This window comes from Nerophis lumbriciformis, linkage group LG15, assembly GCF_033978685.3.
Source record: "Nerophis lumbriciformis linkage group LG15, RoL_Nlum_v2.1, whole genome shotgun sequence".
Taxonomy (NCBI): Eukaryota; Metazoa; Chordata; class Actinopteri; order Syngnathiformes; family Syngnathidae; genus Nerophis; species Nerophis lumbriciformis.
In genome coordinates this window covers 11,722,706-11,734,884 of record NC_084562.2, presented here as the reverse complement: position 1 = coordinate 11,734,884, position 12,179 = coordinate 11,722,706, and the positions used below count along the sequence as shown (strand labels likewise).

General features: G+C 36.9%; 1 protein-coding gene across 1 annotated transcript in view; it reads left to right on the top strand.

The window, feature by feature from the left end:
* The window catches only part of kcna4 (potassium voltage-gated channel, shaker-related subfamily, member 4), a 143,123-nt gene extending 132,403 nt beyond the window's left edge, over positions 1–10,720 (top strand). The window contains exon 2 of the mRNA XM_061974846.2: positions 9,328–10,720. The gene's annotated coding sequence lies outside the window, so the exon portion shown is untranslated. The remainder of the gene's footprint in view (positions 1–9,327) is intronic.
* The last annotated feature ends 1,459 nt before the right edge of the window (positions 10,721–12,179 follow it).

Genomic DNA, 12,179 nt, shown 5'->3' with positions numbered 1-12,179 from the left:
ATATGCTCTTAAAAATGTCCAGTGAGTAAATGTTGGCAACCCATCCGTCACATCGTTAGCCATTTTGAAATCTGCCAAATGCTGGCCCTCCATTTATTATTGTCAAATCCTCTCCGTGCACCAAGGTGGACTCAGCAAATGGCTCATTTTGTAAAGCGGCTCGTTAGAAAAACAAGAACGTGTTGCCGTGATGTATCAGCTTGTAAACATCCCAGACGAGGCGTTGTAGTCATGACAGATGCCAACAACAGTTGTTGTTTAGTACAGGGGTGTCCAAACTTATTCCACTATGGGGTCATTTTGATATTTTTCATTTTGAAAGTCCAATACAATATGTATTTTTTTTTTTACCTTTAGGACTGCCCTCAAGTTTGGTCCCGGAGACCCAGGAAAGTCTCAGTCATAAAAATATTAAATATAAGTTGTATAATATTATATTTTGTATTTTTTTATTCAACGCTTAAATCTCTAGATCATGGGTCCCCAAACTTTTTGACGCGGGGGCCGCATTGGGCCGGGCTGTGTGTATTATATATATATATATATATATATATATATATATATATATATATATATATATATATCAGTGACGTGCGGTGAGGTTGATGGCTGGTGAGGCACTGACTTCATCACAGTCAGATTTACAAACATATGAACCCTAAAGAGTATCTTATTCACCATTTGATTGGCAGCAGTTAACGGGTTATGTTTAAAAGCTCATACCAGCATTCTTCCCTGCTTGGCACTCAGCATCAAGGGTTGGAATTGGGGGTTAAATCACCAAAAATTATTCCCGGGCGCGGCGCCGCTGCTGCCCACTGCTCCCCTCACCTCCCAGGGGGTGATCAAGGGGATGGGTCAAATGCAGAGGACAAATTTCATTACACCTAGTGTGTGTGTGTGACAATCATTGCTACTTTAACTTAACTTTAACTTTACACATACAAACTGTAGCACACAAAAAAGCACATTTAATAAAAAAAACGTTATTATGGTCTTACCTTGACTTATAAATGAAGTCCATGAGCTGCTGTTGTGCTGGATTAATGCACCCCCTGACGAGAGTGTTATATCAACTAAAGCCCTCACTTCAACTTTCCACGTGCAAGATTGAATCTATTTAAAAAAGTGTAACCGAGGGTTTATAAATGTCGCCTATACTGTATGAAACTACAAAATAACAAACACGGAGGCTCCAGTTTACACGAGGACCACTTTATTTACCTTCTTTCAAAAACCTCTGCTCCACTCCAACGTGTCATCACTTCCGCTCTTAGTGCCTTCAAAATAAGAGCTCAAGGCATATACTGTATAACAGCGCATAACAGGAATTTAACATCACAAAGAGGAAAACCCATAAAAATAAGTTACAAAAGTTATTTCATAAGAAGCCAAAAAGTGCAAAAACAATAATGTTCGTGTTGGAGGAGTTGTGAATGACTGCAGGGCCACAACATTAGGTACACCTGCAGACTGCAGGTGTACCTACGGCGGGGGTGCAGGAGGCGAGCCTCAGCCAGTGCGTCTTTTGCAGCCGTTTTATGATCGCTCAGCACAAGAAATACGTTACACACATACAGTTGTTGACAAAATACACTGTACATTATATACCTCAGCTAACTAAACTATGGAAATGTATAATATAATTCATATAGCAATACGGTTTCACTGCACAGCAGGCCAGCAGTTAGCCGAGTCCGCAATCCATGGTGAGGCACAACGCAGTGACGTGCCTCAACTGGCTGCTGATCACCGCACCGTCTCTTCTCAGTATTTTAACGGCAAATGTAAAAATTCAGCGATTTTAAATAAAAATAATCTAAAAGGGTAAGTTAAATGGAAAATAACTTTATAGTATAATCACTGGATACATATAACAATTTAATAAACATTTTTTCTTTTTACATTTTTTTTCTTTTCCATGATGCCTCTAGTAACTGCACGTCACGGATATATATATATATATATATATAGATATATCACGTTATCGATGGGAAATATATATATATATATATATATATCACGTTATCGATGGGAAAATGCATTTTTAGACAATATTATTTGCCTGAGCCGCTAGGAGACAACGAGAGTAACAAGCAGTAGAGAATGGATTAAAAAAGACAGATTTAAAAAAATTATCATTAAAAACAATTTTTTTATTTTTTATTTTATTTTATTTTTTAAACTTGAGACTTCCCGCAGGCCGTTGTTTGGGGACCCTTGCTCTAGATCAGTGGTTCTTAACCTGGGTTCGATCGAACCCTAGGGGTTCGGTGAGTCGGGCTCAGGGGTTCGGCGGAGGTCAAAACACACCCGACTCATCGTGTTAATCACAACTTCTCCCTATCGGCGTATTACGGATACGGCAACCGCTGACTGGTTTGCTGGTGTGTAATTTGTTGTGAGTTTATGCACTGTGTTGGTTTTGTTGTTTGAACAAGGTGATGTTCATGCACGGTTCATTTTGTGCACCAGTAAAAAAACATGGTATCACTTTAGTATGGGGAACATATTCACCTTTAATTAGTTGCTTATTAACATGCAAATTAGTAACATATTGGCTCTTAACTAGTCATTATTAAGTACTTATTAATGCCTTATTCGGCATGGCCTTATTATAACCCTAACCCTCTAACCCTGGCCCTAACCCTCTAACCCTAACCAAATAACTCTAAATTAAGCCTTTGTTACTTATGTTCCCCATACTAAAGTGTTACCAAAAACATATAACTTTGTCTTGAATTTGAAAAAAAAACTACATTTTATTTTTCACTAAAGAAGGGTTCGGTGAATGCGCATATGAAACTGGTGGGGTTCGGTACCTCCAACAAGGTTAAGAACCACTGCTCTAGATCAACTTAAGGTCTATTGCCTCTATAAAGTTATTATTTTTCAAAATGGTTTATGCCCTTATTGTCAAAACCCTGTTTTTTTTTTTTTTTTTTTATGACAACAGCCCAAAATATGCAATATTTTCCCCCAAAAAATGTTCAAAGTAGAATTGTGAAGTAATTGGAGCCTTAAGTATGTCAATAATTCATAACAATGATGTCATTATTATTTTTTCGAGTAATCCCACTAAAATGATTGGGGATCCAAAAAGGCCCCACTCATGACGTGTTAAAAAAAGTCATACATTTTTTTTTTTTACTTTCAACACTAAACCAGAGGGCCGATTTTATATGTTTTTTTTTTCTATTAGTATTTTGGAATGTGTCGTGGGTTGTTAAAAAATGAGCTGCAGGCTGCAAATGGCCCCGAGCCACAATTTGGACACCCCCGGTTTGGAGGCAGGAGGAGATGTGCGTGTGTGTGTGTGTGTGTGTGTGTGTGTGTGTGTGTGTGTGTGTGTGTGTGTGTGTGTGTGTGTGTGGATGTAATCTTAGGACTGCACCGGCCGTACAGATTGCCTCCTTTACAGTGCAAACACAGGAGCCACTTTCATTTCAGCACCACCAGCGAGGAATAAAGTGTTGACACACAACAACTCTGTGTGCGTGACTGCAAACATCTCTATCCATTGTCCTTCCTTGGGTGATAAAGTGACTATTCAGACGGGAGAGAAATACATGGAGTTTTAGGTTTGTGCTTTTATCAATTCATCACAGCGAACTCGAAGCGGAATTTATTTAATCCTACCCGCCTTTCTCCATGTCTCAACAATTACTGATGTTTGCTGGCTTCCTGTCTTTAAACGCCACCGTTTTCTCATAGGGAGGCATATTGCTCGATAGCTTATGACAGAAAAGGGAAAAAAAGCACAACTGTTTTTGTTTTGACTGGTTCCACATCAGCAATATGAATATGTTTTTCAAAGGGATTTTGGTCGAAGAGTCCTAAATCCTGCCTGACAAAAATAAGCACTGGTTGAGCAGAAGGGGAGTGGATAGATAACATCCTCGGTATGCTGGTGCTAATTGTCTTGTTCCTGCTGCAGCTATGATTGCATGCTAAATGTTTTCAGCCCCTCCGAGACCATGTGGAAATCCTCAAATTACTGAGGCTGAGAATTGTACAGCTGCTGTGTTTAGAGGCCCACTGTCTCTGGATAGGTGGAATTTTAATTGCCACATAGTATACCACTTTAATGGGGCAAGGGCCTAGATATATATATATATATATATATATATATATATATATATATATATATATATATATACATATATATATATATATATATATATATATATACATATACACACACACACAGGTAAAAGCCAGTAAATTAGAATATTTTGAAAAACTTGATTTATTTCAGTAATTGCATTCAAAAGGTGTAACTTGTACATTATATGTATTCATTGCACACAGACTGATGCATTCAAATGTTTATTTCATTTAATTTTGATGATTTGAAGTGGCAACAAATGAAAATCCAAAATTCCGTGTGTCACAAAATTAGAATATTACTTAAGGCTAATACAAAAAAGGGATTTTTAGAAATGTTGGCCAACTGAAAAGTATGAAATTGAAAAATATGAGCATGTACAATACTCAATACTTGGTTGGAGCTCCTTTTGCCTCAATTACTGCGTTAATGCGGCGTGGCATGGAGTCGATGAGTTTCTGGCACTGCTCAGGTGTTATGAGAGCCCAGGTTGCTCTGATAGTGGCCTTCAACTCTTCTGCGTTTTTGGGTCTGGCATTCTGCATCTTCCTTTTCACAATACCCCACAGATTTTCTATGGGGCTAAGGTCAGGGGAGTTGGCGGGCCAATTTAGAACAGAAATACCATGGTCCGTAAACCAGGCACGGGTAGATTTTGCGCTGTGTGCAGGCGCCAAGTCCTGTTGGAACTTGAAATCTCCATCTCCATAGAGCAGGTCAGCAGCAGGAAGCATGAAGTGCTCTAAAACTTGCTGGTAGACGGCTGCGTTGACCCTGGATCTCAGGAAACAGAGTGGACCGACACCAGCAGATGACATGGCACCCCAAACCATCACTGATGGTGGAAACTTTACACTAGACTTCAGGCAACGTGGATCCTGTGCCTCTCCTGTCTTCCTCCAGACTCTGGGACCTCGATTTCCAAAGGAAATGCAAAATTTGCATGGTTGGGTGATGGTTTGGGGTGCCATGTCATCTGCTGGTGTCGGTCCACTCTGTTTCCTGAGATCCAGGGTCAACGCAGCCGTCTACCAGCAAGTTTTAGAGCACTTCCTGCTTCCTGCTGCTGACCTGCTCTATGGAGATGGAGATTTCAAGTTCCAACAGGACTTGGCGCCTGCACACAGCGCAAAATCTACCTGTGCCTGGTTTACGGACCATGGTATTTCTGTTCTAAATTGGCCCGCCAACTCCCCTGACCTTAGCCCCATAGAAAATCTGTGGGGTATTGTGAAAAGAAAGATGCAGAATGCCAGACCCAAAAACGCAGAAGAGTTGAAGGCCACTATCAGAGCAACCTGGGCTCTCATAACACCTGAGCAGTGCCAGAAACTCATCGACTCCATGCCACGCCGCATTAACGCAGTAATTGAGGCAAAAGAAGCTCCAACCAAGTATTGAGTATTGTACATGCTCATATTTTTCATTTTCATACTTTTCAGTTGGCCAACATTTCTAAAAATCCCTTTTTTGTATTAGCCTTAAGTAATATTCTAATTTTGTGACACACGGAATTTTGGATTTTCATTTGTTGCCACTTCAAATCATCAAAATTAAATGAAATAAACATTTGAATGCATCAGTCTGTGTGCAATGAATAAATATAATGTACAAGTTACACTTTTTGAATGCAATTACTGAAATAAATCAAGTTTTTCAAAATATTCTAATTTACTGGCTTTTACCTGTATATATATATATATACATACATACATACACACACACACATATATATACTGTATATATCTATATATATATATATATATATATATACACATATATACACACATATATACTGTATATATATATATATATATATATATATATATATATATATATACACATATATACACACATATATACTGTATATATGTATATATATATATATATATATATATATATATATGTACGTACGTATGTATAAATATATACTATATATATATATATATATATATACACATATATAAATATATACACATATAAATTTACATATATACACATATATGTTTGTATAAATATATACTATATATATAAATATATACTATATATATATATATATATATATATATATATATATATATATATATACACATATATACACACAGATATATAAATATATACACATATAAATATACATATATATACACATATATGTATATAGATACATATTTATACACACATATATATAGTATATACGCACACCCCATATATGTACATATATACACACACACATATATATAAATATATACACATATAAATATACATATATGCATATATATGTATATATCGACATATATATGTATTTATATAGATACATATTTATACACACATATGTACATATATACACACACACATATATGTTTATAAGTATTCATATATATATATATATATATATATATATATATATATATATATATATATGTACATTTTTTTCCATATATTTATATTGTATGTATATATTTATTTACATATATATATTTATTTATATTCCATCCATCCATCAATTTTCTACCGCTTGTCCCTTTTGGGACGCGGGTGGTGCTGGAGCCTATCTCAGCTGCATTCGGGCGTTATATTATATTAATATATTTATTTATATATGTATATGAAGGTGAGGTGGATCACCTCCACTTGGTCATTTTGAAAAGTAGCTCGCCTGCTGAAAAAGTGTGGGCACCCCTGGACGACTACTACTAGGGTGGACTCTTTGTATCTGCACTGTAACCATAACATTTCTCCATTGTGGGATGAATAAAGTTTTTCTCTCCTATCCTAATCTTTGCTATCAAGCTGAAGACAGTCTTTGTTTTTTTGCGACCTAAAAAGTGTTTATACTTTAAGTATTGTACTTATTACACACTTGCTGTTTGATTTCAACAAGCGCCCGAGATACATTTTTTTTCTACCAAATTTGGAGGTGTTGTATTTGCCATGTAAAATTGCTAATTCTATTCAGTAGCATGTATATGGAAAAGCCAATGTAAATTAGCATCAAGCTAATGTGTTTTGTAAAAGTAGAGTCTTACTTTAATTTGGAGCGTTTTCCATTAGGCATACCTGCTGTGTTGGCATGGAAAATTGCAACGTTACCTTGACGTAAAAGGCCGCCAAAAACTCTGTTTCTCAGCTGTTGTAAGGGGCGCAGCAGCACTCACTTGTATATAGAGATTTATTGATTAAAATACAAATCTGATTCCAATTTCACTTTCGATTCTGCTCAACGATTCAGTTTTTTATAGATTATTTGGGGGGGGAAAAAAAATACAAAATGTGGATGAGCATCAATTTTGTTTAGTTTAGAGGTAAACTAACCTTACAAAGTCAACAGTGAGGTCTTAAGAAGCACATAGCATAGAGAAAAATATATAAAGAATGTATATAAATAAATAAAATATTCTTCTATAGAATTTAACAAAATGACACATCAAATTCTAAAGTTAATGATTATTTGCAAAAAAAAAAAGTTTATCAGTTTGAACATCAAATATGTTGTCTTTGTAGCATATTCAACTGAATATGGTTTGAAAATGATTTGCAAATCATTGTATTCCGTTTATATTTACATCTAACACAATTTCCCAACTCATATGGAAACAGGGTTTGTACCTGTTGTATTTATGTCAGATGACTGCTGCGATTCCAAGGAATTGATACACTGGGAACCGGTTCTAAGCAAGAATGGATTTTAGATTCCCATCCCTAGCTGTAACACACTTTTCCAGCACCTGTGGCAGTAATGACAATATCAAACAAACAGAAGAAGTTACAGTTAAAGTACCAATGATTGTCACACACACACTAGGTGTGGCAAAATTATTCTCTGCATTTGACCCATCACCCTTGATCACCTCCTGGGAGGTGAGGGGAGCAATGGGCAGCAGCGGTGGCCGCGCCCGGGAATCATTTTTGGTGATTCAACCCCCAATTCCAACCCTTGATGCTAAGTGCCAAGCAGGGAGGTAATGGGTCCCATTTTTATAGTGTTTAGTATGACTCGGTATGACTCTACCGATCTCAGGGCGGACACTCTAACCACTAGGCCACTGAGTAGCCCGGAGCTAAAGTCAGAGGCGTTTCTTAAAGGGGCCCTATCATGCAAAACCTACTTTTCTTTACCTATTAGTACCTGCTTTTGTGTATTTGGGATCTGCATAAGTCCTGAAAATTTGGAATCAAACCACGGAGGCATGGCGGCGATATTTATAAAACAATCTTGCCATCCTTTCTACTTCCGCCAAACGGGAATTTGCTCCCTTTGTGACACCAAATTTGGTACCCCTCCCTAGAGTCAGACATAGCCCCCGCCCATACTTGCCAACCCTCCCGATTTTCCCGCGAGACTCCCGAATTTCAGTGCCCCTCCCGAAAATCTCCCGGGGCAACCATTCTCAGGAATTTCACCCGGACAATAATATTGGGGGCGTGCCTTAAAGACACTGCCTTTGACGTCGTCTCTCACCTGAAACCTTCACCCCTTAACAGCCGCATGCTGTCCAGGCGTCCGCTTTTCCTCCATATAAACAGCGTGCCGGCCCAGTCACATAATAATATAGCGTTGCACCGGTTTAACAATGTCCTTTATTCGAAGATGTCAAGAAATGCTGACACGTTGTATGATCTTTAAACTGGTCTAATGATAACGCAAGGCATACTTGGTCAACAGCCATACAGGTCACACTGACGGTGGCCGTATAAACAACTTTAACACTGTTACTAAAATGCGCCACACTGTGAACCCACACCAAACAAGAATGACAAACACATTTCGGGAGAACTTCCGCACCGTAACACAACAGAACAAATACCCAGAATCCCTTTTCCGGGACGCTACAATAACATCTACGGCTTTTGGGGCTCAGTGCACAACTGCACACACAACAAGAAGGAGACGAAGCAGAAGACCGAAGAAGAGACACGGCGACGATGAGTAAGAAGAAGAAATACGCTTCCAAAATGATTGGAAAAAAAGACTTTCATTTCATTCAGAAAAGCTCGAAGGGGAAGGGGTATGCTGCCTGCACTTTAAATCCACCCCCCATCTCCCGAATTCGGAGGTCTCAAGGTTGGCAAGTATGCCATCTTGTACCAATGATCCGAACAACACAAACCACTGCACTGATTGGTCCTTTTTACATGAATGTTCAATTCCTTACAATGCAATTAATGGATGCCAAAGCGTAATTTTAATGCATCCTCTGTTTGTCTTTTCTGTGTCGCAGCTCGTAAACGCAGGAAGTGGCCGAGAAACGAACACGACATCGGCGGCTGTGAGTGGACACTGAAAAACAACAATGTCCGGACAAGGAGACGCATGGGGAGGAATTACTACTGTATGAAATGGGTAAAGTCACCCGGCGGGGGGTACATGAGTAAGTGTGATCGCCTTAATTACCACACATTTACAGATGTACTCGGAGATGATCCAGTGAGACTTACACGAAAAAAAAAATGTTTGCTTTATGTGGAAAAAAAAAAAAAGTCTTGTTAGAAAGCGGCGTGGGTGTTTTAATATGCTAGACTTGGTTTTAATGTCAACAAAAGGGTTTTTTAGCTATTGGTGTTCCCTAAATGGTGACTCGTCCCTCTGCTCATGTGACTTTTTTTATCTTTTCCGTATCGTCAACGGAGCGAGGCTGACCCAAGACGACGTCGTTAGTCCAAGTTGTGTCACGACACTAAAACCCTCTACGGAACAAATTAGCCGCATTAACATCCACTCTCAGTAAAAGGAAGATGTCAGGCCCATAAACCCCGTCATAAATACCTGCCACACACCTTCTGTCCCGCCAGGAAGATGAAGAGCATAGCCAAGATCCCACCCCTCTTTAAGACGACAAACCCTCGGTTGTTTTCTCAGATGCAAACAGCTGCTTTGTTGACGTGTTTCCACTATTAAGTGTATGCAAAGTGACATGGATGTGTGTTCTCTATTTTTTTAAAACCTAGCCTTGATGAATACATAACCAAAGGTGAAAACCCTCAATTTATTGTACGCCGTGCACTTCTGGGAAAATGTCGTGTTCTAGATGCACCGTGTAAATAGCCGACATTTATACTTGTGTGTCCTCAGATGTCGTTTGAGACTTTCGAACTTTCTTTGACTGTTACGACCATCGATCTGAATTGTGTGTTTGTTTAGTCCTGGCTGATACAATCATGTCGCTCATATTGTGATTGCTGCTCTCCAACATCTTAATTGTGTCTTCCCCCTGCATATGCCCATCAAAATGTCATTCTGAACACAAGGTTGCTAATGTTCACTTTTATTTTTGCATAGTCTGTTAACCATATTGGATTTAGGGCCCTCTATCTTTTTATATGCATTTCTTTCCTCCTTTAGAGAAAATCCAAAGTACACACTCTTTGCTCTTTATCTGAACAATTTATGTCTGTAATTACCTCACTGCTTGTTTCCCCGACAAAAACAAATCTATTCACTGGATGTTCCCATTGTGTCATGAAACTAAAAAAAAAAGCGTAACCCTAAAAGAAGCCACAGTAGTTTTCAAATTGATGTCGGTAGTTTTAGAGGAGGATGTTTTTTTAAATCGAGAAGTAGGTTTAATGTCTGTTTTAAAAACAGAGTTACTGGATTCAAACCTGCAATGCTGTTTAGGGATATTTATATATACATACATACTGTACACACACATATATATATATATATATATATATATATGTATATATATATATGTATATACATACATACACACGTACACACACATATATATGTATGTATGTGTATATACTGTATTTATGTATATATGTATGTACATGTCTGTGTGTATATGTATGTATGTATGTATATATGTATGTATGAATGTGTATATATGTGCGTACATGTGTGTGTGTGTATATATATGTATATATATAAATTCTGAATTGATACATACATATATACCCATACTGTATATATACACATACTGTATATATACACACACATGTATGTGTATACATACAAATATATGTGTATATATACAAATATATGTGTATACATACATGTATGTTTACCCATGTATACATACATATATGTATACACGTGTATACGTGTATACATACATATATGTATACACGTGTATACAAACGTGTATACATACATGTATATACATGTGTATACATACATATAAATATATATATATATACCTATATATATATATATATATATATATATATACCTATATATATATATATATATACACCTATATATATATACATACACCTATATATATATATATATATATATATATATATATATATATATATATATATATATATAGGTATATATATATATATATATATATATATATATATATATATATATATATATATATATATATATATATATACACATATATTAAAACAGCTTACAGGTTACAAAAGCTCCTCTTGGCTGTTGATGTATGAAGTATACGCAAGTAATTGTTAAAGCGTTATTTAAAAAAAAATTTTAGATACATTTTTGAAATTAATGGATTTTAGAATTGTAAAAAATAGAAATCGTGATTCGGATGTCAATTTATTTTATTTTTAGAATTTTGCCCTAATTTTCACATACTGTCTTGACTATCATATGGCCAAACATTGCCTGTAACGATTAGCGTATTCACGATAAATCGTAGTAAAACACCAGATAGTTAGAATTACTGTTTCAAATTAAAATTAGCATAAAAACGTAACGGATAATCGCTCTTCAAAACTTGATTGGTAGTTCTCGGCGGAAAGTTTTCCCTGATTTCTTTGTACTTTTTTTGTGACACATAAATAGTATGCATTATTAATAAGACCTTGATTATATGAGAATATCCATCCATCCATTTTCTACCGCTTATTCCCCTTTGGGGTCGCGGGGGGCGCTGGAGCCTATCTCAGCTACAATCGGGCGGAAGGCGGGGTACTTCCTGGACAAGTCGCCACCTCATCGCATGGCCACGAGAATATGAATCACCTTGAATAATTTTGCGGAAGAAAAATATGGCGTAGTTTTAGAAATCGCTTTCTTACACCCCACTTTTCATAGGTTTTGGTTACTGACAAAAATTCCGCCCTGATTTTCGTGTGCTGTCTCAGTTGT